This window comes from Ambystoma mexicanum, chromosome 1p (genome assembly GCF_040938575.1).
Source record: "Ambystoma mexicanum isolate Mex_15411 chromosome 1p, UKY_AmexF1_1, whole genome shotgun sequence".
Lineage (NCBI taxonomy): Eukaryota > Metazoa > Chordata > Amphibia > Caudata > Ambystomatidae > Ambystoma > Ambystoma mexicanum.
The window spans coordinates 1272643852-1272670270 of record NC_090921.1 but is presented as its reverse complement, the minus strand read 5'-3'; positions in this window follow the sequence as shown (position 1 = coordinate 1272670270).

The following is a 26419-nucleotide window of genomic DNA, read 5'->3' as shown; positions in this document are numbered from 1 at the left end:
AGTTTACAGACAAACACCATCACCTTAGTCTTTGCTATATTCAGCTCCATTGACAGCTCATTGCACTTTTTAACAAAGATATCCAAGCTACATCTCAGACCCATAGGAGTAGTGGATAACAACACTGCATCATCTGCATAAAAGAGGGCTGGAAACATGTTAAATCTAAATTTGGGTGGGTCGAGTCCAGAAATTAACCGTCATTGCCTATATGTTGGGAACCAGAGTGTGAGACACGTGTGGTACCAGTGAAAATACTGATACCTAGGAGAATCCTGGTTGCAAGGTTCCCATTGAGAAAGCCATACCTGCATACATACAAGACAGTATGATGGCCATTTGAATGAAATCCCAGAAGAAGCAGGACCAATGAAAGAAAGGGAAGAATGGTGACGTCACCATCACTAACATCACCACCACCAACGTCACATGAAGGAAGGCTGACGTACATAGAGAAGAGGCAGAGACAAGAGAATGCAGATATTCTATAAGGCATCAAGAAAGTATTAAAGATAAGTGACATCTTGGGCTCAAGATCAAGAGGCTTATGCTGCAGAAACGATGAAGATATCAAGTCATTTTACATGTGTACAGATGCAAGGAAACGCAAGCAGACAAAGTATTCTTGAAGCTAGCTTCATAGTGAAAAGATTGCAGCATGCGACAATATATATATATATATATAAAAGTGAGTAAAGAATGGATGTTTCCACTACGTATTATAGCAGAGCTGGACCAGAGAAGGAAGGCCTCTTTTCCAGTGTGTCACAGTTAAAAACATTTGAACGAATTAACAGGAGTGAAACTCAGAAAGGCAAGATTGGACGAGCCCCAAGAAGCCAAGGCCTTACCAGGCTGGGGTGAGCAGACATTGGATACAAATCGTGTGAAAGAACGAAACTCCTGTTCAGAAGACATGGACAAAAACAAGGAAGACGCCAGAGGTCTATTAGAAAATAGTATTTTAAATGCATTAGAGCTCGATTTTGTGCTCTTCAGAACAGTGGAGGAATGAAGTTGGACGAACATGACGACCACACCTACGCATGAGGGCAGAGCGTGCCTTCATTCCCTGAATTCTCCAGAGCAAAAGAACACTCCCAAGGACAAGTTCAAATCCTTAATTGACAGCAGACCACTGAGGATATGTTAATTGGTGGGAAGCTATGGTTAAGACTAGCTCACCAGCACCTGGAAGACCAGCCTGCGTGCTGCTAACGTAGGTGGAAAAGTACTGACAGAGGTTGGAGTGCCGACCAATTGTAGGGGGGCCGCGTGATTAAGGGTCCTATAGTTTGTGGAACCAATGGGACGTCATGTATTTAGTGACGTTCATAGTGACCTGTTTAAGGGGAGGGCTTAGTTGCCCCACCTGATGTTAAGAAACCTATCAGTTTTCTTCACTCTCTCAGACTAGTATGGATCGTATACTTAGATGTTCCCTTAGACCCTATCACAATTGCCACTAGGTTTTTGTAGTTTGCCACGCAGGATGAAGTTAGTAAATACGTAGGGTGATGTCATCAATGACGATTTTTTGCTATAAAAGAATGTTTTTTTTAAGATGTACTGAGTGACTTTACGCTGAGATATCCGTTGATGTCTGTTGTACTCTCTGTTTTAGATAATTGATATTAAAACAGTTATCCTTTTGCCAACAACCTGAGTCGTTTCGATTATTGATGTTTGAGTAACTTCTGCATCCTCATCCATCTCACAGGTATTGCTACCTTCTCTTAAAGGGCTGGGGTCCCCCAGTTCACTTCGATTATTACATTAATGCATAATCAAATGAGAAGGGGGGCCAGCACACACCCCTGACGGACCCCCCTCTGCACCATGACATTTTCACTGGTCTCACCTCCCATCTCCCACCTTACAGAAGCTCTGTTGCAAGCATAATGTTATAATTATAATTGGTCATTTATAACGCGCTTAATACCGAAGAGGTTTCTAAGCGCGGACCCGGGATTCGAACCTGTGTTGCTCTACGTCGACTTGCTTCCAAGACGAGTGCGTTGCCACTGAGCTTTAGTACCCGTGTCTAAAGTGATTGACTGCAGAACAGCCATGGGCCAGGAATTCCCTAGCTTCTCAGCAATGACCACAGCTTACTTCGGGAGACACTATCAAATGCTGTGCGCAGATCGGCAAATACAGCATAAATCCTATTATTTTGTAGGGAGATATATTTGGACAGAACTGCATACAATCGAAAACATTGGTCCACTGTTCCTATACCTGACTGGAACCCAGCCTGCAGATGGCGGGACAGCGACACCTTTGCATAGAGCTTTCCCACTGAATCTACAGTGAGATCAGTCTATAGTTCCCCGGGTTCTTATTATCACCCTTCTTGTAAAGGGGGATGATGACTGTCTCCCGCCATGATTCGGGAACATCTCCCATTCTTGCCACATAATCAAATACGCACGTTAGCAAAGGAGCCCAAATGGATAGTTCCTCCTTTAACATATCAATTGGAATCCCATCGGGCCCTGGTGCTTTCCCACGTCTCAAATCGACTATAGCCTCTTCCACTTCAGTAATAGAGAACATCAATGGGGACTCAGGACTATTCTCCCTAACTAACTGGTCCAAATGAACAGGTGAATCATTCTGCTCTTTCTTATACAAATTACTGAAATGATTAAACCATTCTCCAGATGGAATATGATTGGAGACAGGGCCCACCTCATTTCCACCTACCAACCTCCAAAACCCGACATGATCTGCATTCTCACTGCAAGACAGTAGTTCATCCCATTTATTTGTAAAACATTGAGACTTTTTGAGGGCCACTACCACCTTATAGTTATCCCGGAGAAGCCTCAGATGGGACTTGTCAATCACAACCACATTTTTAAAATAATTCAATAAATTCCTCTTAGCTAACAAGTAGTCTTCATCGAGCCACTCTTTATTCGCTAGGTTGTATTTCCTGATCTTGCGTGCTGGTTTCAAAAAGAAGGTTGACAAAATCTTCGCCATACTGATGTATAACACCCCTACGGCTGGAGACCTAGGATTCACCAAACAAATACCTTGGATAAACGGGACGGTACTTGCATACATACTAGGCACGGTCACACTCTGGTTAATAGTTGACCATTTGACCACCCGTTTAAAGTTACCTACTACTGTAATCGAGCTACTGCACCTTTGGCTTCCCATTCTGTCATCCCTTCCCCATTTAAGGCAAAAGAAGCAGCTTAGTGGGAGATGATCACTATCTGGCTGCTTTAAAACTTCCATTCTAGTGACCTTATCCCAGTCTGCTGCACTAATGAGAATATAGTCTATTCGGGAGCTACCCTGATTCCCTACATAGGAGGGTACTGCGCCTGTATCTGTCAGAATCCACCCGTTGCACACAAGCAGCCTTGCATCGCCCATTAACCTAGCGGCCTCAATGGCACCCAAGTAGAACTTACTGAAGCTAACTGCCTCCAGTTTAGGGATACCAAATGCTACATTCGGATTGTCCCAGGAGTCATCTAATTCTATTAAAGGTTCATATTGAAAATTAAAATCCCCATAATAAAATAAAAGGGGAAGGTTTATCGGCTGTTAGACTTTCTGTAATCATACAACACATAGGGACTCATTAGGAGGCTGGCGGTAGCCGTGCCTATAATACAGGCATGGCTACCGCAGGTTATTTTTTTTTCCAGCGCACAGGAATGGGCAATAACCAGGTCATTACGGCATTGCCGGACCCAGTATTTGCCCATTCCTGGGCGCCGGAAAATATTGTTCCCCATTCCCATTGAGCCCATGAGAATGGGGAAGCCGGATGCACCGGCACTGTTATAAACGGTGACGGTGCATCCAACATGCTGTGCTCGCGGGTGCCGCTCCGCCCGCCAGGTCAGACCTGGCGGGCAGAAAGGCACCCGCGAGAACAACTCGTAGTTTGCCAGTCCGGGAACTATGGTACTGACAAGCTTACCGGTACCGTAGTTCCCGGACTGGCAAACTTATAATGAAGCCCATAGTTTTAAGAAACTCCATTGGAACAAGCCCACCTATCTTATCATAGATGTTAAAAATCAGTGCATACTTACCATTTGGGCTGGCCACCTCAAAACACTGCAAGGCAACTGAACCCCGTAGCTAATATATTTACTGTCAAGTCCAATGCTGCGTTATTCAAAATTAACAACCCTCTTTTTGGCCTACCTCGAGAACCTTTTGTTGCATCTAGATTGTAAGTACTGAACCCTTGTAGTTCAATGTTATCCATGGCCCGCGTTTCCTGGAGACAAACAATAATGAATCCATGAATACATTGAACCCATTCAGAGTCCATTATAAGTTTTTGAACCCCTGCCACATTCCATGACAACAATCTCAGTTCCTTTGTGACTAAAGACTCTCTCGGCTGCCGAATCTGCTAGGACAGCTGAAGAAGACTGAAGTAAACCGGATTGCCTGTCCCAGCCAGTCAATCAATTTCATCCAGCTCTTCAGCAAATCCTGTCCGTAGCTTTCAGTAACACATTCAAATTTCTGGGAACATCAATCGAAGAATAATTGGGCATTGTGTTATAAGAGGCGTCACGAGATCGCTGGTTACCTTTTCTTCCTGGGGAGCGAGGAGACGAGGCTGCCAGTCTGTCGATGGATCTTCGCAAAGATGAAAGAGCAACGCGGGGAACCGACCCAACACCCTCCTGACAATGAATGACAGGATTGAGCTGAACCAGCTCCCAACGTCACGGGTAGCACTTCTCTGTATTTGCGTGACGTCAGGACAGTGAAAACACTGACAGAGAAGGCCAGGTGAAGTCCTCTTCGGTACCAGCAGTTCGAGGGACGGATCTTCGGTAATTCCTCGGTGGTAGTAATGGCACAGATACCGGCAGGGCACAAGACCAGTAGAAAAGGAAATGGGGAGGCAGACCCTTCAAGGAGGAAGAAGGAGTTGGGGAAGAGAACGAACACCCCAGGACCGGACCCCTTCCCAACCAAGGAATGGAGCAGGACTAGAGAGGAACCCAGGCAGGGACCTACCTAACCCCAAGGACCAAGTACCAGACTGGAACCCAAAGGGGCAAGTAACAAGGCAGGGCAGGGCACAAGGAACACAGCAAAGGTAGAAATAGGAACAGGACAGGAGCAGAACAGAGACTCAGGCAGGATTGGGCTCCTGGAGCGTGTACACGGAACAAACCGCGTTGAGACGCGTTGTTTCCGTGTCTGCGAAGGCTATTTATAGCCTGGGACCAAAGTGAGGCCTGGAACGCAAGCCGCTGTCACTGCGCATGCGCGAAATGTCGGATACTGACGTTCCGCGCATGCGCAGGACATTCAAGATGGCCGCGCCCAGGGAGCCGGGAGCCCGGACCGCGGTACGCCAAGGAGAAAGGCGCCAACGCGGATACAATCTCCAGGAGGGAGACCGCCGCAGCTGAGGACCCCGACCCCCAGACCAGGTGAGTGGTGCGCGCTGCGTGACACCATACCCCCTCCCGGACAACCCCGGGGCACCAGGTTTCCAGGGATAGCGACGGAAGAAGTCCCGAACCAAGCGCGGGGCATGTACAAAGGAGCAAGGCTCCCAAGTGCGGTCACAAGCTGGATAGCCCTTCCAACTGACCAAATACTGAAGCACCCCACGCCTAATCCGCGAATCACAAATCTCCTCCACCTCAAACTCAGGGACCCCCTGGACCAACACCGGGGCAGGACGGGAACATGGACGGCCGAGAACATCGGGCACACAGGGTTTCAAAAGAGAGACATGAAAAACAGGATGTATCCGCCAAGAGTGAGGCAAAGATAAACGAAAGGCAACAGGGGAAATGCGTCGAAGGACGCGAAAGGGCCCAAAAAAGCGGGGAGCCAATTTCACGGGCAAATTGCGAACAGGCAGATTCTTGGAAGATAGCCAAACCATATCGCCAACCTGAAGGTCGGGCTCAGGACTCCGCCGTTTATCGGCCTGAACTTTCATACGTGCTTGTGCCACTGCCAAGGTACTGGCCGCCAGGCGATGTTGATCACGGATGAGAGCCACCATGGCATCAGCCGACGGAACGGCACTAGGAGGCACCGGACGAAGAGGCAGCAGCTTGGGGTGCAGACCAACAGAACAAACGAAGGGACTGAGTCCGGTAGCAGAATGAACAGCATTGTTGTAAGCCACCTCTGCGGTGTCTAACCAATCTGACCAGTTGTCCTGAGTGGCATTGGCGTAACATCGCAGGTACTGTTCAAGGGATTGATTAGTACGCTCGGTTTGCCCATTGGTTTGGGGATGGTAACCGGAACTCAGAGCGCGCCGAATGTCCAAATGACGACACAGTTGATCCCAGAAAGAAGAAATAAACTGCGAACCACGATCCGACAAAATCTTCTCAGGAAGACCGTGAAGACGATACACCTCATGTAAGAAACGTCGAGCCATCTGGGAGGCAGTGGGCAACTTCGGAAAAGGTATGAAGTGAGCCAACTTGGAAAAACAATCCACCACTACCATGATACACGTATTCCCACCAGAGGGCGGTAATTCAACAATGAAGTCCGTGGCAATGGTATGCCATGGGTACGGTGGCGTAGACGTAGGCCGCAGTAGACCAAGGGGTTTCTTGCGTGGAACCTTCACCTGAGCACAAACAGGGCAAGAATCCACATATTGCTTAACTTGTTTGGCCCATCCTGGCCACCAGAATTGTCGTGCAACCAATTCTTGGGTGGTATTGACCCCACGATGACCACAGACAACGGAATCGTGACAATTCTGTAGGACAGTCCTTTGAAGATTCAAAGTGGGGACGTACAGGCGATCCTTGAAGAAAAGCAATCCGTCGCGTTCACAGATATCATAATGTCGCAATACCAGGGATCTGGAGGGATCCGCCCGAGTCGCATCTAAGAGTTGCTGAAGCTGAGGAGTCAACATCGATAGGAAATGCTTCGAAGCAATCAAGGGTTCCTTGGTCTTGGCTCTGTCTATGTCGTCCCCCAAGGATCGGGACAGGGCATCAGCCTTTATGTTCTGAGAGCAAGGTATGTAAGTCACCACGAAATCGAACTGAGAAAAGAAAAAGGCCCAACGTGCATGCCGTGAGGTTCTGCATTGCAAGGAACGTAAAAACTGAAGGTTACGGTGGTCTGTGCGCACTTCCACTGGATATTTACCACCCAGCAAGTGATGACGCCACTCTTCGAAGGCTGCTTTTATGGCCAAAAGTTCCTTCTCGATCACAGCGTAATTTCTTTCGCTGGGTGACAGCTTCCGCGAATAGTAGGCCACAGGATGTTCTGTTTCTGTAACTGGATCATGCTGCAACAGGACTGCACCAACTGCATAGTCCGAGGCATCCGTTTCAACTAAGAATGGTTCTTTGTCATCCGGATGATTCAAAATAGGAGCTGACATAAAGGCTTTTTTTAATTCCTGAAATGCCACTTCGGCCTGAGAATCCCAAAAGAAAGGAATCTTGTTGCTGGTCAGACGAGTCAACATGGCAGTTAAGCGAGAAAAATGAGGAATGAAACGTCGGTAAAAATTAGCGAAGCCCAAGAACCGTTGCAGTGACTTAACATCATGGGGCTGTTTCCATTCCTGTATGGCTTGCAGTTTCGTGGGGTCCATCCGAACTCCTGTGCGGCTGATTACATAGCCTAGGAATTCCACACTTTCCAGATGAAATTGACATTTCTCAGCTTTGGCATACAAATGATTGGCAGATAATCTACGGAGGACTTCCTGAACATGTTCAACATGAGCCATGCGAGTAGAAGAAAAAATCAAGATGTCGTCCAGATATACCCATACTGACACTCCTACAAGATCTGAAAAGACAACATCCATGAACCGTTGGAAGACTGCCGGGGCATTGCAGAGTCCAAACGGCATTACCCTATACTCGTAATGCCCGAAAGGTGTTTTGAAGGCCGTCTTCCACTCATCACCATCTTTAATCCGCACTAAGTGGTAGGCTCCTCTTAAATCGGACTTGGTGAAGATCTGAGCTGATTTCAAGGATTCAATGATGTCCCGGATGAGTGGCAGGGGGTATCGGTCCTTGCACGTGATTTCATTCAACCGGCGATAATCAATACACGGGCGCAAAGTACCCTCTTTCTTTTTGACGAAGAAAAGCGGAAATCCCGCAGGGGATTTGGATGGTACAATGTAGCCCTTATCAAGGCAATCCTCGATGTACTCCTGCAGGACACCCTTTTCTAATTGCGTCAAAGAATAAACCTTGCCATGAGGAATGACTGCATCAGGCAGTATATCAATGGAGCAGTCGAACTGTCTGTGAGGAGGCAATGGAATGTCTTCTGGTTCGGAGAATACTTTGAGAAATTCAGCATATTCCTGAGGTATGAACTGAGTAACATATAGGCGGACAGAGGTGTTTCCAGGAGTGGGTAGCCCCAAACCAGATTTCGCTGGAAGGGTATCACGAAGATGACATTCCTGAGAACAACGTGCAGAAGAAAAGACCATGGTTCGGGAAGTCCAATTGACCTGTGGATTGTGGTAAAGCAGCCAAGGCAAGCCGAGCACTACCGGGAAGGAGGGAGACTTGATCACATCCAACGAAATCCGTTCAAGATGTTCTTCCACTGATAGCCATAACTGACCGGAATGTTGGCACACAGGACCCGAAGACAACGGTGTACCATCGATTACCTCAACCACTGCTGAATGTTCCTTGCGATACAGGTGGATCCCATTGGAAACCGCAAACGAGGCATCAATGTAATTGCCCGATGCTCCACAGTCCAGAAGAGCCCTGGTCGTAATGCATTTCCCTTGCCATGCAATACCGACTTCCATGACCAATAAGGGCACCGAGTGCATGGGAGGAAGGTCTGAATCAGAAAAACGGCCCACCGCTGCCTTCTTACCACACAGCGGGCCCGTTAGTTTTCCGACTTCTTCAAGGGACGTAGAGGACAGGTACCTAGATAATGTCCAGTCCCTCCACAATACAAACATAGGTTTTGTTGACGTCTTCTCTTCTTCTCAGCCTCAGATAATGGTCCGCGAATAGCTCCTAATTGCATGGGCTCAGGACCCACGTCAGCCGGGGTTGTAGATCCTGAAGGGTGTACTGAGAGACCCGGATGGTATCTCTCCGTTCGACGACGTTCACTTCTCCTTTCAGCCAGTCTGTGGTCGATACGGAGGACCTGATCCAACAATGCGGGTAGGATTTCTGGTTCAGGAATATGCAGCAATTCATCCTTGTATTCGTCTCGTAACCCACGACGGAACAAAGTGTTCTGAGTAATTTCGGGCCATTGGGAATCAGTTGCAAGCTGCCGAAACCGACTAATGTAGTTAATGATGTCACCAGATCCCTGTTTGATTTCCATCAGCTGGTTCTGGGCCACGGCAGCCAGGTTTGGTGGTTTGAAGATATCCAGAAAGGCTTTTTCAAAAGCAGCAAAATCACTCAACAAGGGACTATCGGCGGAAACCAGGGGAGCAGCCCAAGCTAGAGCGTTGCCGGTCAAGTTACCTAGGATGTACCCTATCTTGGCCTTGTCTTGATTGAAATGGCTTGATCGAAACTGAAAATGAATCCGGCAATGGGTACAAAACTCCGCCACTCGACGAGGATCACCATCGAACTTCATAGGAGTTGTGTGGGCCATAGAGTTCTCAGGATGTGGAGCAAAATTCAATCCTCGACCCATTGCTTGCCGGAGAGTGTCATTCTCCTGGCGCAGGGTGGTCATCTCGAGACGCATGGCTCGTACTTCCTCACGTAGTTCTTGCATGTCTGCCATGTCGGAGCTGGAGGAAAGGCGTCTCAATCTGTTATAAGAGGCGTCACGAGATCGCTGGTTACCTTTTCTTCCTGGGGAGCGAGGAGACGAGGCTGCCAGTCTGTCGATGGATCTTCGCAAAGATGAAAGAGCAACGCGGGGAACCGACCCAACACCCTCCTGACAATGAATGACAGGATTGAGCTGAACCAGCTCCCAACGTCACGGGTAGCACTTCTCTGTATTTGCGTGACGTCAGGACAGTGAAAACACTGACAGAGAAGGCCAGGTGAAGTCCTCTTCGGTACCAGCAGTTCGAGGGACGGATCTTCGGTAATTCCTCGGTGGTAGTAATGGCACAGATACCGGCAGGGCACAAGACCAGTAGAAAAGGAAATGGGGAGGCAGACCCTTCAAGGAGGAAGAAGGAGTTGGGGAAGAGAACGAACACCCCAGGACCGGACCCCTTCCCAACCAAGGAATGGAGCAGGACTAGAGAGGAACCCAGGCAGGGACCTACCTAACCCCAAGGACCAAGTACCAGACTGGAACCCAAAGGGGCAAGTAACAAGGCAGGGCAGGGCACAAGGAACACAGCAAAGGTAGAAATAGGAACAGGACAGGAGCAGAACAGAGACTCAGGCAGGATTGGGCTCCTGGAGCGTGTACACGGAACAAACCGCGTTGAGACGCGTTGTTTCCGTGTCTGCGAAGGCTATTTATAGCCTGGGACCAAAGTGAGGCCTGGAACGCAAGCCGCTGTCACTGCGCATGCGCGAAACGTCGGATACTGACGTTCCGCGCATGCGCAGGACATTCAAGATGGCCGCGCCCAGGGAGCCGGGAGCCCGGACCGCGGTACGCCAAGGAGAAAGGCGCCAACGCGGATACAATCTCCAGGAGGGAGACCGCTGCAGCTGAGGACCCCGACCCCCAGACCAGGTGAGTGGCGCGCGCTGCGTGACACATTGGTATTCTGGGTCGTAAAGTGATATTAGTGCAAGTTGGGGGACAAGATCTGAACTCAATAGACAGGAGCCCCTCAACCAAGTCTGGGTTGGCCAATGTAATCTGGATAAAATCTCGATTGGCCACAGGCATCATGCCCCTCACACAATAAACAATATCTTCCCGAATCACAGACCTACAGCCTCTTATGAGACGTAACCAATGTATAACCTTGTTTACTAATGATGCTTGATTTTCATAGGAGCCTACCTTGAATTGTGGGACATCATACATGAACACATCACTTCCTCTACCCCGTGCTAAATGTCTCCTAGAGTCTGTGTGATTTACCACTCTCTTAAGCAAACAGGGTGAATCCCCAGAAAAGCCCCATGAGTTTTCAGGTAATGGACTACCTCCTCTATTCCTATACACCTTATCTAATGGGAGTATCATTAGCGGTTGCAAAGGTCCACTAGGAAAACCACTGCTACATGTGCTCTCAACTCTATTAATGTTGGACCCTGTGCCCTTAGGGATCTACACAGAGCACTGACCATCCTTTGAAGTTGTAGGTGATTGCATTAACTTACCAATACCATTTCTCTTAACATATTCTCGAGCAATTTGGCCAACAGCTCTTGGCTCGATGACCTTAAAGGAATAGTGCGCTCAAAAATATTATTGTCCCAAGCGTTCGGGCATGTGGTTTTAAGCATACGTTGATCAATTGTAAAAACATTTCCTATGCACCTTACCGTAGTTTTCCTCACTGTTACACATGCGAAATCAGACAGCAGGGCGCGGCCATCTTGACTTATCTTATCCGTTTATCCATCACCCTAAATTGAAGTGCCTTTGCGGCACTAAATCATATCCCAACCCCTGAAGCTGACATCACCATTCTTAGCGATATTCTCCACCTATCTCCATGACGTTACTGTGCAGCGTAGCCAAACGCGTCCAGTCATCACCTACGTCTTGACGTCAATTGACGCAGAACCCCGGAATATCAACACACATCCTCTCACAGCACAGCGCGATCCAATTCTGAATACAAACCACTATTTTTAAAGGAAACCGCAATACTCTTCAATTTATAATGTGCTTTTAATTCACAATAAACACTCCGAGAGCATCCGCCGATTTCCATATTCAACCACATTTCAAATTTCTTTCTTTGTTTCGATCCACAAATCTTTATTGTGAGTCACACAGTGTTCCTATGGGTATAAAAAGTGCATTGGACGCACCGTGAATTGCAAGTCTTCGGCATCAGCTTGTTGCTAGACCACCGTAAACGATGTCAGGTTGCTCCTTGTTGCTGGTACCACAAAAGGGCATATCGGCCTAGTGCGTTCGTCGCACAAAAGGGTGATAGAAAGCCAGCCATTTAGGTGTATCTGCAACTGCCTGCTGAAGAAGCCATCAATTGGTATCTGGAAACAATGACATTCGCAGAATGGCAGGATGTAGCTGTGTAGAAAACATAACAGAAATGTGTCTCAGTAGCCATTCTTTATTCTAATTTATCCATTTACCCATTAATTCTCTACCGTGTGAAAACTAATGATGAACACAAATGTGAAACAATGGAAACACAGAGAAAACATAGTGGAAAGTTGGAGTCTACAATGTGCTTGAGCGGTTAGTGCGATGGAGTATGTTTAGCTCGCAATCAGATGCGGATGCGGAAGCTTACGGAAGAATTCGAAGAACACATAGACAGCATTTTAATGGAATATTAGCGTAGAATTTGGCATCGGTGGAACCCAGACGTGGACTACATGCATTTCGGTGCTGGACTGTCTATTTGCCCGGGACAAAGACAAGTACATACAGGTTGTTTTTGCGTGTCTGTCAGGTTTCAATTCACTGTCAGTCTTCATTAATAATTTGTTTTCAATGATAATTTATGTTTATGGCCAATACTCCCTTCATATTCCTTAACTATAATTTTATCAGAAGGAGAGTGTAGAACTCCTTGTTCCCCACAGATGACCATGACCTCAGGTGAAGTTCAGTAACTTCTTTATTTAGTTCCAGTACATTATGATGGTCATATAATGTCAGGTACATCTGGGTTCAGGGCAACATACACCTGCATCCTCCCAGGTAGGCTTACATCTCCCAACTGACCACATAGAACCCCAGTCACACATAAACATTCTAACCCTTAACACTCCATTGTCAATCAATACACTCACTAAAGGTTCCATTAGGATGCAGGATAATACCAAATCCCTACATATCTCCCTTCCTTAGGGACATAAAAACACAAGTAGATAACTTAACCATAATGGCTAATAACAACACGCACACAAACAACCCCACGTTCAATGCACTTGCCTCATCACTCCTAACTGATAACATTCTGCTAGTCTCATTACATATTCCAAAATAGTCCACACAGCCGTGGGACACAATTACAATCAATGCCCCTTCCTCTTTCTACCAAGTGAGGAAAAGGCACCCAACTGCTCAAACATTCTTACTAAAACTTTTACAAATAGAGGCACCCATACCTCTCTTCCTAAACTTGACTTCATCGTCCCACAAAAGAACACACACACATCTCCCTCACACCCAACAATGCAAACCGGTATGTACCTAAATACACACCACCTCCAACTAGACTGAGTATCCCAGATACCCGGGTAACTACTTCACTTCTTGTGACACCATTACCCCTAAATTGCCCATGTTGAAAGTATTCCTAAATACAATACAGCTCCTATTAGGGAAAACCACACTTCATTCACACCAGCATCATACCAACATCAATGACTCTACTATAGTCTTTGCTGTATCATCCTGAAACTCTGAATGGTTTCTAAACCAAACAACCAAACAAAAACTTTGTTTGACACTTAGCACTTTAAACTTTAGCATTAAATAAGGTCTTAATACATCTGCATTACAAAAGTCCCACCTGTGGAAATAAAACATTAGTGCACATAACTATACTTCAGATTCCACATACCAAACTCTAGCAATGTTGTCAATGCAACCTATATTTCATTAAATGTCCATCTGTGGAAGGAAAAGCGTGTTAGTTAAACATGACCGTACCACAATTTTTTCCTTTGCATCATAACATTACCATGTATTTGTTGACAGAGGTAACAGAGGCCACGACTTTTACACACCATCCGTGCACACCTATCAAACATGCTAACTACCACTTGCAAGATAACTCTCATACCAATGTACCTACAACATAAATACCAAATAGCATTTCAGAAAACACTATTACTACGCATATCTCAATCTCTTTCTACTAATATGCAACTTTAACCTACTTAATAAAACCTCACATTTGGATCACTTAATCCCTTGGTTGACTAATTACAAAAACCCTTGAGACCTAAATCCAATCTAAAAAACTATAAACTTTGTTCTCTGCTCTTAAGCTTCAACAACTTCCATGAAGTACCCCTATTACAGGACAACCTATCCCACAAGAAACTACACCTGACAACATACAGGTTCACACTCTCATGCACTCACGCTGTCCAAATGCCATTCAGGCCTCACATGACAACAGATTCTGAATCAATAACTAATTATAACTACTTAACCAATTCAATGAAGGCAAGACCAAATTGCTTCCTTTACTTATGCTCGTGAAAGCATCATCTCTTAACTTAAAAGTACCTCTGTTATTCATTCCAGCAATTAAGATCATTCACAACTTAAGCTTTTTGAAAAAAATTTCCAACGGGCGGAAATGCAGCCGCCCGCAACAGAAATGGATTTACCAATCCATCTGCCACACTTCCTTTTGTAAATATCACCTCCCGAAGCGTTCCTTTCCTGGTATGTTCATAATGCTGCTTTTCATTGCTGCCAGCCGCCTGCTATAAAAATTGTACTCCCTTTGCCTCCTACCGCATCTCTCAATTCTTAAGTAGGCTCCAAGCCCCTCAGGAACTACTGACAACATGCCCTCAAAGATCCTCATCACCTCATATAAGTGATAGCTCCTACATGCACCTCCTTAGCGCTGCTGCAAATGGGCCCTTGCCCCTCCAGGCAGTACACATGTTGTCTTGGGCAATATTCTTTCATCTCTGCACATGGGCTCTAAGCCCCTAAGGTGCAGCCACGGGCTACAAGTCTCTTAGGTGCAGGTATGGGCTCCAAGCCCCCTCAAACGCTGGAATGGCCCCCCAGGACCCTCCTCTGCTCCAGGCGCTTTTCACATTCGCCACCAATCTTCTATTTAACATATAGGCGCAGCTTAGGTTCCCAACCTCTTCTATTGCTGCTGCCCCAATTCCAGGCCTCAAGCTGTACAACATCACTCCTCATTGTTTCTTTTCCCGGCGCAGCTTAGGCTCCAAGCCTCTCCTGTTGCTACTGCCTTGGGCTTATAGTCCTCAGTTGCACAGCATGCCTCCTCATTGCTTAATTTCCAGGCGCAGCTTAGGCTCCAAGCCTCTCCTGTTGCTACTGCCTTGGCTATATCCCTCAGCTGCCCAGCATGGCTTCCTCATAATTTCCAGGCGTAACTAGACCCCAGGCCTCTTCAAATTGCTACTGCCATGGGCACCAAGCCCTCCAAGCTGCAGCTAGTGGTCCCAGACCCCTTAAGCAATCAGTCTCTGGGCCCTCAGCCCCTCCTCAGTCTCTTGCTTTCCTCTTTCCCTGACCTGTCCTTCTAGTGACAGGCCAGCTGGCCCCTGGCTCTGGCGCAGCCCCTTACTTTCTGCCCCTGAGCTCATGCGCTGGGTCCTTCTGCGCCTACAGTTTTAAGCGCTCGCCCTACCTGGGAGGTCTTCTTCTTGGGTTGGGGGGAGGTGTATGTGCCATCTTCAATGCTGTCCCCCCAGCACAGCCAGCATCCTCGTCGCCAATGTAGAACTCCTTGTTCCCCACAGATGACCATGACCTCAGGTGAAGTTCGGTAACTTCTTTATTTAGTTCCAGTACATTATGATGGTCATATAATGTCAGGTACATCTGGGTTCAGGGCAACATACACCTGCATCCTCCCAGGTAGGCTTACATCTCCCAACTGACCACATAGAACCCCAGTCACACATAAACATTCTAACCCTTAACACTCCATTGTCAATCAATACACTGACCAAAGGTTCCATTAGGATGCAGGATAATACCAAATCCCTACAGAGAGTGTCCCAATCCAGCATGGTGGGAAGGAAGAAGGGAATCATTGGTGGGAGCGCAGCGATTTAAAGCTCATGTGAAGATTGTGAACTTATTTTACTTCAAATCTAATTTCTGAGAAAAAAGGTTTTTCTGACTTTAAACAGCAGAATATATTATTTAGTTTAGGTATTTAGTTCAGGCTCTTTTTGATTCTGCGCATCAGAGACTGTTCACTTGAAAGGAGCAAGTAGCTTCTATCACACGCATTTATAATATTTTTTCCATTCAAGTTTTAGTATAATTACGAACGTTTCTTGCGATCCGTTCGCTGTTCATATGTGATTGTTTCTAAATTGTAACATGCGCCTATGTGATTGACTAAAGAAATATTTCTGAAGTGTTTAAATGAATACACGCTAGATGGAAAGCTCCGTATTCCGTCTTGCGCATTAGAAATTGTTTTGAAGATAATGCGCATGCGCGAGTGACGGTTTTGAAGGGATTAGTTATTCCCGTCATCGCGCATGAGTTATGTTAAGACATTACTTGTAAATGGTTGTCCATATAACGGAGAGGTGTTGAGCAGTATTCCTGGCAGTGCGCGTGTGAAATTGGTGTTCAGATTATATTCACACGGGCGCATTTAGGTTCAGTGTTTATGAACACTATATTTTGCGCATGCGTGTAAGGAGGTTGTATTTTAAGGACACTATTTGTTAGCGCATGCGCGTAGGAAGTGTTGAATGTTTTAAGGACACTATTTGTTTGCGCATGCGCATAGGATGTTTTTAAGTGTTTAAAGGACACTATTGTTTCGCGCACGCGTGATTGGGATTTAATTATATTTGGATCTCAACACGCGTGTTTTATGAGAAAGTGTTGTCTTGATTGAACTCTTTAAACTGAATTGTATGAAAAAGAGAGTTTCCAATCTATTTTAATGTCATGTTTAAAACTTTAATCCAGAAGTGTGTTGAAATCCATCTGAACTCTTAAGAAAGCTTTGTAACAACAACCCAGTTTGGATATAAGAAGTAAAGGAGTGTTTTTTGAACTATGGCATACAAGAATTTAAAGAAATGAACTTAATGGAACTTATAATGCAATTCTATTTCATAAAAGAAAACAATCTCAAGAACTTTACACAAGAGTCATGGATAACAAGACTTTGGAATAATTTCTTCAGAAGTTTTTTCTTATGTATTCTTCAAAGTCAAAAGAAGCAGTTACACAATTAGCCTCTCAGCTCTTCAGGGAGGCTTAACAGGTATTTCTTTGGCACTAAGGGGAAATAATAAAGAAAGGTTATAGTTATTAAGGTTTTTAATGTAATTTGTTTATTTCTTCTACAGGTTCTCGACTACAAGAGGAGTTACCTGTGTCTTTGTTATTTTCTCCACTTCCCCCTTTCCCTTTGAGTTGAGGAGATTTCTGCTGTTTAATCCAGTAGTTGACTCCACAGCTCGGGGGAATTGTGGGGGCTCAGCAGCTTCCGCAGACACAGGTGCAGGACCTGACAGAATGAAAGGCCACTAAATTGGGTCCGCCTGAGCTGCTGAGTCCTTTGGAATTAATGGCTGATTTAGGGGAATTGATTAAGGAGTTGAGGGATGAGCTTCATATCTCTCATCAAGAAAATGAAAGAATTAGTAAGAAGGTGGATGAGTTGGGGATGAGTTGGGTGAGGCAGTGTCTCAGATACAAGGATCTCTTAGACAGCGAAGAGAAGAGTCAGCGGAACTTAGAGATCAACCTCCAATTTTGATTAGGGAAGATTCTGGAACTAGTCAGAGAATTACAGGAGGAACAGAGTATTTGGGGGTTCCAGTACCTTTGGCTCCACCAGAGCGATTTGGTGGAGATCCTAAAAAATTTCAAACATTTTTAACACAATGCGAACTCCATTTTCTATGTAGACCTGGGAGTTTTCCAACAGAAGAAGCAAGAGTAGCCTTTGTGTTATCGTATCTTACTGGAGAGGCAGCAGCGTGGTCAGTTTTGTTAGTGAGTCAGAGGAATCCGATTTTGAAAAGGTTTGGTCAGTTTCAAGATGAGTTAAAAGAGATGTTTGGAAGAAGACAACTTTCCATGGAAGTAGAAGGGGAGTTGTTGGAATTAAGACAAGGAAATAGAGATTTGACTAGTTATATTACTCATTTTAAATCCTTGGTTTTGGAAAGTAGATGGCCAGAAGAAAAAAGAGCTACACTCTTTTATCGGGGTTTAAGAGATGATTTAAAGGATACTCTGGCCACTACAGTAGATAGACCAACTTCATGTGAGGCTTTAAATGATTTATTCTTGCAAGTAGATTTCAGACTAAGTGAAAGAAGGAGTGAGAGAAGAAAGGGTTTTGGAGAAGTTAAGTTAGTTCAACTGGTGGAAAAAGTTAAGGATTTACCTGGAAGAGAGGAAAGAGATAAAGCAGTAGTTTTAGGAGTTAGTAAGAGAGGTCCGTTGACGAAAGAAGAAAAAGAAAGAAGAAGACAAAATTACTTATGTTTATATTGTGGTAGAAGTGGGCATTTTTTGAGTGATTGTCCTTTCACTCCCAAGAAATCAAGACCATCTGGTTTTAGTCCTCAAGTAGCTGCCAACACTCTTCAAGCTGCAGTACCTCACATTCCTATTAACGTATCCTTGTTTTCTGAGGTAATTCTAAAGGGGTCATGTCCAGCAATGATTGACTCAGGGGCAACAGGTAATTTTATGGACAAAGGTTTGGCAAAATCATTAAAGATTCCTTTGGTGGAGAAAGAGAAGTTGGAATAGGTTAGAGCGGTTGATCGGTCTTATTTGACATCTGGTCCTATTACACATGATTCAGTTCCCTTACATATGGTTATTATGGAGAATCATGAAGAGGAGATCATTTTTGAATTTATAGATGCCCCTCAACTAAAATTAATTTTAGGGAATGCTGTGGCTTACCTCACACAATCTATTAATTGATTGGGGAAGGAGAGTTGTGGAATTTAATTCAGAATTTTGTAAAGAAAATTGCCAAAAATGTGTGAAAGTTGAAATTGAAGATCATGATGAAAGGTTTAACATTTTGAGTTTAGCTAATTGTGGTGGTGTTGTAACGCTCACCTGATTCTCGCAGAGGCGCCGGTCTTGACTGGGCGACTACCGTATCTTCAAAGGTGATGTGTAGCACCCGGTTGGCTCTTTGGGCTGGACCTCTGTGCACTGTATGCCTGACGTGTAGAGTAAGATGTCTGCAGATAGAAAATATGGGGTTAATGAACTGGGGTTATTGGGGTGTCCCTATCTCTTTCCTCTTCTCCTCTCCTGTAGACCCCAAAGGTTAACGCTCTCACCTTAGGTAAGTGAATGCCGAGCTCTCCATCTGCCTCGGGGCAGGGTGCTGTAGCCAGTTTCTTCACTGGATAGGTAGCGCAGGCCTCTTGACTTCAGAGGACTGCTGTCCGTCGTTTACTGCACGAACGGTAAGTTTCGAGTCATTCAAATGTCTTTTTAAAGTCTTTAGTAATGATGTCTCTTGTTTTGCAGGGTTCCGGCGATGGCGGATGACGGGCTGAAGTGAGTTGAAGATGGAGCCCATGTGATGAATAGAAGCGCCTGGAAGCACGTGAGTAAGCGCTTGTTGCCTGCTTCACGATGCGCTCTAACTGTCTTTTTATTTTGCAGGTACGAGTTCGGAGCGGCTGCAGGGTGCCGGAATACCCACTGGATTAGATGTGGAAAGGAGTAATGGCACGTGAGTATTAAAGTTCCCCAATGTCTTTAAACGCACCTTGTTTTGTCTTTCAGATGCGGATGCAGCGCCGAAGGCCTCCGGAGCGTGCGAAGAGTTGGTAAGCTTTTGTCTTTCAGATGCCGGAATGCAGTATGAAGACCTCCGGAGCGCACGAAGACTAGGTAAGCCTTTGCCTTTCCGATGCCGGAATGCTAACCTGTTCTTTCTTGTCTTTATAGGTGTTGCTGAAGACTGGATTCAGGATGGTAAGCCTTTGCCTTTCAGATGCCGGAATGCTAACCTGTTCTTTCTTGTCTTTATAGGTGTTGCTGAAGACTGGATTCAGGATGGTAAGCCTTTTTCCTTAGGCCCAGGACTGGATGCAGAAGACACGATGAGCGTCCTGCTGCAGAGGGTGCAGAATAACACAAAGCAAGATTCATCCACCGGGTGTGGTTTAAATAGCCTCCTGTAGTGCTTAGGTATCTCCTTCCACAGCCACGCCTAAGTAAGAAAAGAGTTCCTGGTAAGAAAAGAGTTCCTGCCTTCCAGAAGAGTTCCAGTGTTCTAAATCTAGGGAGTGGCTCCAGCCCCACCCAACAGGAAAAGTAGTTCCAAACAGAAGAGGATCAGAGGCTCAACTGGCAGGCAAGTAAGCAGCATGGTCTGCTGCAGGTAAGTCCACCCAAGCATTATGAGCCCGGCGCTTCCAGCGCTGGGACTGGGCATATTTATGAGCCTGGTGCCACTGGCGCCAGGACTGGGTCCAAAAGGTCCCAATTGGGACTGGTTGGCACTCGGAACCTGGGTTATGGATCTGCTTCCTAGGGAGTTGGGAAAACCCTGACCTTTTGGAAGCAGAGATCATGACAGTACCCCCCCTCAAGGCCCCTCCCAAACCGGGCTTCTCCGGGGGTTTTGGCTTGTCAGGAAATGTTCGGTGAAATCTTTTGATTAGGCGAGGAGCGTGGACATATTCAGCAGGTTCCCAGGATCTCTCTTGGGGGCCGTAGCCTTTCCAGTCAATTAGGTAGAATAGTTTAGATTTGGAGATCTTGGAGTCCAGAATGCTTTTGACTTCAAACTCGAGTTCTCCAACCACTAGGATAGGTTTTGGAGATTTGGTTAGTCGGGTTTGAGGTTGCACGGGTTTTAATAGAGAGACGTGGAAGACCGGATGTATCTTCATGTGCGGGGGCAAGTCCAACTTGACCGCTACTGGGTTTACTATGGTAGTGATGGAATAGGGACCAAGGTATCTTGGGTTGAATGTGCGTGGCCCTTTTAGAGATAGATATTTGGTGGATAACCAGACTTGATCCCCTACTTGATAGTGAGGGGCTTCCTTCCGATGTTGATCTGCTCCTTTCTTGTATTGTTCTTTAGCCCTTTGAAGGTGTGAAACAGCTTCCTTAAAGGCTTGGGTGATTGTAGAATGCAGGTAGTCTACTGCTGGTGTTTCAAGATCTTGGAGGGGATCCAACTCCGAGGTTCGAGGGTGACTGCCGTACAAAAGAAAAAACGGGGTTTTCCCAGTTCCCGAGTGGACAGAGTTATTGTAGGCATACTCGGCTATCCAAAGGATATCTTTCCAAGTTTTTTCAGTTTGTTGCAGCATGCAGCGTAAATACTGTTCCAGAGTTTGATTGGTCCTCTCGGTTTGTCCGTCGGTCTGAGGGTGGTGACTGGTCGATAGTCTCACATCAATTTGAGCCGACCGACAGCAACTTCGCCAAAAATGAGAAATAAATTGACTACCTCGATCCGAAATTAGAACCGAAGGAAAACCGTGCAGTCGGACGATGTTTTCGAGAAATTCTCGGGCCAGAGTTGCTGCTGTTGGCAAGCCTTTGAGCGGAATGAAATGCGCCATCTTGGAGAATAAGTCCACGATTACTAGAATCGTATTGTATCCGGAGCATGGAGGTAGATCGGTGATGAAGTCCATAGAAAGCGTATGCCAAGGGCGAGGTGGGATGTCAATAGGGTGTAAGAGGCCTGCTGGTCTTTCCTTTTGACTCTTGTTTTGGGCGCATACTCCACAGGACATTATAAAGTCTCTGATATCTTTTTTCCAAGACGGCCACCAGAAGTAGCGCTTGATCTTTTCTGAGGTCTTGGCTATACCGGGATGACCTTCCATTAAAGAGTCGTGATAACAAGAGATTACTTTTTTCTGTAAATCTGTGCTGGGTAGGTATAATCGTTCTTGGAAATACAATAAATTGTCCTTTACTGCAAAGTCCTTTCCCTGCAGATGCCAATTCTGTATATCTGCTGGAGTTACAAGTTGCCTGGCTTTATCCTTAACTTCCTCTATGGATTCTGTGGCGATTACACCCAGAATTCTTTGTTCGGGAATGATTGGTACAGGTTTAGGGTTGATCAAGTGTTCTTCCACTCCCATCCGAGAAAGGGCATCGGCTTTACCGTTCTTTGTACCTGGTCGATAGGTAATTATGAAGTCAAACTCGGCAAAGAATAATGCCCAACGGAGTTGTCTAGAGGATTGGGCTTTTGCGGTTTTCAAATATTGCAGGTTTCGGTGATCCGTAATCACAGTAACGGTGTGTCGGGCCCCCAGCAGATAATGCCGCCAAGCCTTAAAGGCAGACTTGATAGCCAGAAGTTCCTTGTCAGTAATCGTGTAATTGACTTCAGGAGGCGAGAATTTGCGGGACCAAAATGCCACAGGATGCAACTGATTGGTTACCGGGTCCTTTTGTGATAGAACTGCCCCCATGGCAAGGCTTGAAGCATCAGTTTCCACGATGTAGGGGAGTTCAGGGCGAGGGTGTTTTAAGATTGGTGCAGAGATAAATTTAGTCTTCAAATCCTGGAAAGTTTGTTCCGCCTCGGTAGACCATTCAAAACGTTTGTTTTTCTTTAACAAGGCAGTGATGGGCTGGACTATTCGAGAGAACTCGGGGATAAACCTGCGGTAAAAGTTAGCGAAGCCTAACATGCTTTGCACACCTTTTACGGAGGATGGTGATGGCCATTTGAGAACTGCATCGACCTTCTTTGAATCCATACGCACCCCGCCAGGTGATAATATGAATCCCAAGAATTCAACTTCAGTCACGTTGAAAACACATTTTTCCAACTTAGCGAAAAGTTTGTGTTGACGCAATCTTTCGAGGACCATTTTCACGTGTTTCCGATGTTCAGATTCCGATGAAGAATAAACGAGGATGTCGTCAATGTAAACAACAACACATACATCTATAAGCTCTCTGAGGACATCGTTCATAAAATATTGAAAGGCGGCCGGGGCATTGCAAAGTCCGAAGGGCATGACCTGATATTCAAATAGCCCATACTTGGTGCGGAAGGCCGTCTTCCATTCATCGCCCTCTTTTACTCGTACCAAGTGGTAAGCTCCTCTAAGATCCAGCTTTGTATATATGCATGCTTTTCTGACTTGGTCCAGGAGTTCAGGGATCAAAGGTAACGGATATCTATTCTTAACGGTGATCTGGTTCAGGGAGCGATAATCGATACAAGTTCTAAGGTCTCCTTCCTTTTTTGGAACGAAGAACAAAGCTGAAGAAGCAGGGGACTTGGAAGGACGAATAAACCCATTTGCCAGGTATTGATCCAGGTATTGTCGAAGGTGAAGGTTCTCAGGCTCGGTGAGGGCATAAATTCTACTACAAGGAGGAGTAGATCCAGGTATCAGGTCTATCTGGCAGTCATAAGACCTATGAGGAGGTAGAGAGTTAGCCTGATCCTTCCGGAAAACATCTTGGTATTCTAGGTATTCGGGAGGTAACTGGGGAGTCTCTGAAGAAATTGCGGCCAGTGCAACACCAGGTGGAGGGTGACAAGTAGAGACACATTCTGGAAACTGGACCGTTCTTGCTCGCCAATCGATCAGAGGATTGTGTTTCTCTAACCAAGGTATTCCTAGAATAATCTGAAACTGAGGGGCCTTGATCACATCGAACACGATCTTCTCATGGTGTCCATCTTGACTTACTAGCGTCACTTCTTGAGTGGTATGCGTTACTGGCCCGGAGGCTATCTCCGTACCATCCACCGTAGTAATGACGTCCTTTACAGCCTTGGGACAAAGAGTTAGATTCATCCTCAAAACCATTTCATGATCCACATAATTGCCGATGGCACCGCTGTCGACGTAAGCTTCAATTGCATGTAATCGATCCGGATTATCAGGGCTAATGAGGACCATAGGTATCACGAAATGCGAGGTCACGGAACTGGTTTTTACGCTCGGCAAGAGGACCTCTATTCTTGTCGGGCGAGGTCGTTTCCCTGCTCAGAGTTTGTAACTTTGGTAACTGCAGCTCCTACTGCCTTCTTGGCAGGTTTCACCGGACAGTCTCGAAGAAAGTGCCCTGAGTTTCCGCAATATAGGCATAATTGCAACTGTTTCCTCCTTTCCCGCTCCCGTTGTGTTAGAGGACCTTTCAGACCCCCTATTTGCATGGATTCCCCAGAGACTACTCCTTTGGAAGGAGTTGGCGGTTTGGAAAATACTCGAGCATCAAACTTGGAACGATCGGCCTTCCTGTTCTGCAGCCTGTGATCTATTTGAACGACCAAGTCTATGTAATCCGAACAGTCTTGTGGGGGATTCACTACTTGGGCTAAAACGTCTTTGAGCTCTCCACGTAGACCTCTATAAAACAGCGTAATCCTTTTGTCCTCAGGCCATTGAGTTTCCACTATTAGTCTATTGAAAGATGCAATATAAGCCAAAAGGTCTTGATTACCCTGTCGCAACGAAAGAAGCTCATTGTCCAAGGCCTGTCCCTGTGAATGTCTTGCGAACAGTTTTTCCATACTAAGCTGAAAGGCTTGAAAATCATGGAGAACCGGATCATCTTGATGAACTAGAGGGATCGACCAGTCTGCCGCATTGCCACTAAGGTACGAAAGTACAAAAGCTACTTTAGCTTGATCAGTTGGAAAGGCTGCTGGCCGGCATAAGAAGTGCAACCGGCACTGATTGATAAATACTGCAAACCTCTTTGGGTCACCAGAAAATCGCTCGGGCGGAGCCAGAGGTACATTCCCAGGTAGGTTGATCTGCACTGGATTCATAGAGGATGTTGAAGGAAGATTTGCCCCTGATGCGGGTAACGGGGTCTGTCCGGCTTGTGACTGTAGCACTTGTCTAGCAAGATTGTCTGTTCTCTCCTTGGAAATAATTAGTTCCCTTCTTAGAGCATTCGTTTCCTGACGAGTTGCATGCACTTCTGCCCTTAGTTCCCCAAGTAACCAGGCTAGGGGGTCAGTATCCGAGGTTTCCATAGCGCCTGGGCGAGAGTTTTGCGGTAGGCTTTGTGTTCTGTAACGCTCACCTGATTCTCGCAGAGGCGCCGGTCTTGACTGGGCGACTACCGTATCTTCAAAGGTGATGTGTAGCACCCGGTTGGCTCTTTGGGCTGGACCTCTGTGCACTGTATGCCTGACGTGTAGAGTAAGATGTCTGCAGATAGAAAATATGGGGTTAATGAACTGGGGTTATTGGGGTGTCCCTATCTCTTTCCTCTTCTCCTCGCCTGTAGACCCCAAAGGTTAACGCTCTCACCTTAGGTAAGTGAATGCCGAGCTCTCCATCTGCCTCGGGGCAGGGTGCTGTAGCCAGTTTCTTCACTGGATAGGTAGCGCAGGCCTCTTGACTTCAGAGGACTGCTGTCCGTCGTTTACTGCACAAACGGTAAGTTTGAGTCATTCAAATGTCTTTTTAAAGTCTTTAGTAATGATGTCTCTTGTTTTGCAGGGTTCCAGCGATGGCGGATGATGGGCTGAAGTGAGTTGAAGATGGAGCCCGTGTGATGAATAGAAGCGCCTGGAAGCACGTGAGTAAGCGCTTGTTGCCTGCTTCACGATGCGCTCTAACTGTCTTTTTATTTTGCAGGTACGAGTTCGGAGCGGCTGCAGGGTGCCGGAATACCCACTGGATTAGATGTGGAAAGGAGTAATGGCACGTGAGTATTAAAGTTCCCCAATGTCTTTAAACGCACCTTGTTTTGTCTTTCAGATGCGGATGCAGCGCCGAAGGCCTCCGGAGCGTGCGAAGAGTTGGTAAGCTTTTGTCTTTCAGATGCCGGAATGCAGTATGAAGACCTCCGGAGCGCACGAAGACTAGGTAAGCCTTTGCCTTTCCGATGCCGGAATGCTAACCTGTTCTTTCTTGTCTTTATAGGTGTTGCTGAAGACTGGATTCAGGATGGTAAGCCTTTGCCTTTCAGATGCCGGAATGCTAACCTGTTCTTTCTTGTCTTTATAGGTGTTGCTGAAGACTGGATTCAGGATGGTAAGCCTTTTTCCTTAGGCCCAGGACTGGATGCAGAAGACACGATGAGCGTCCTGCTGCAGAGGGTGCAGAATAACACAAAGCAAGATTCATCCACCGGGTGTGGTTTAAATAGCCTCCTGTAGTGCTTAGGTATCTCCTTCCACAGCCACGCCTAAGTAAGAAAAGAGTTCCTGGTAAGAAAAGAGTTCCTGCCTTCCAGAAGAGTTCCAGTGTTCTAAATCTAGGGAGTGGCTCCAGCCCCACCCAACAGGAAAAGTAGTTCCAAACAGAAGAGGATCAGAGGCTCAACTGGCAGGCAAGTAAGCAGCATGGTCTGCTGCAGGTAAGTCCACCCAAGCATTATGAGCCCGGCGCTTCCAGCGCTGGGACTGGGCATATTTATGAGCCTGGTGCCACTGGCGCCAGGACTGGGTCCAAAAGGTCCCAATTGGGACTGGTTGGCACTCGGAACCTGGGTTATGGATCTGCTTCCTAGGGAGTTGGGAAAACCCTGACCTTTTGGAAGCAGAGATCATGACAGTACCCCCCCTCAAGGCCCCTCCCAAACCGGGCTTCTCCGGGGGTTTTGGCTTGTCAGGAAATGTTCGGTGAAATCTTTTGATTAGGCGAGGAGCGTGGACATA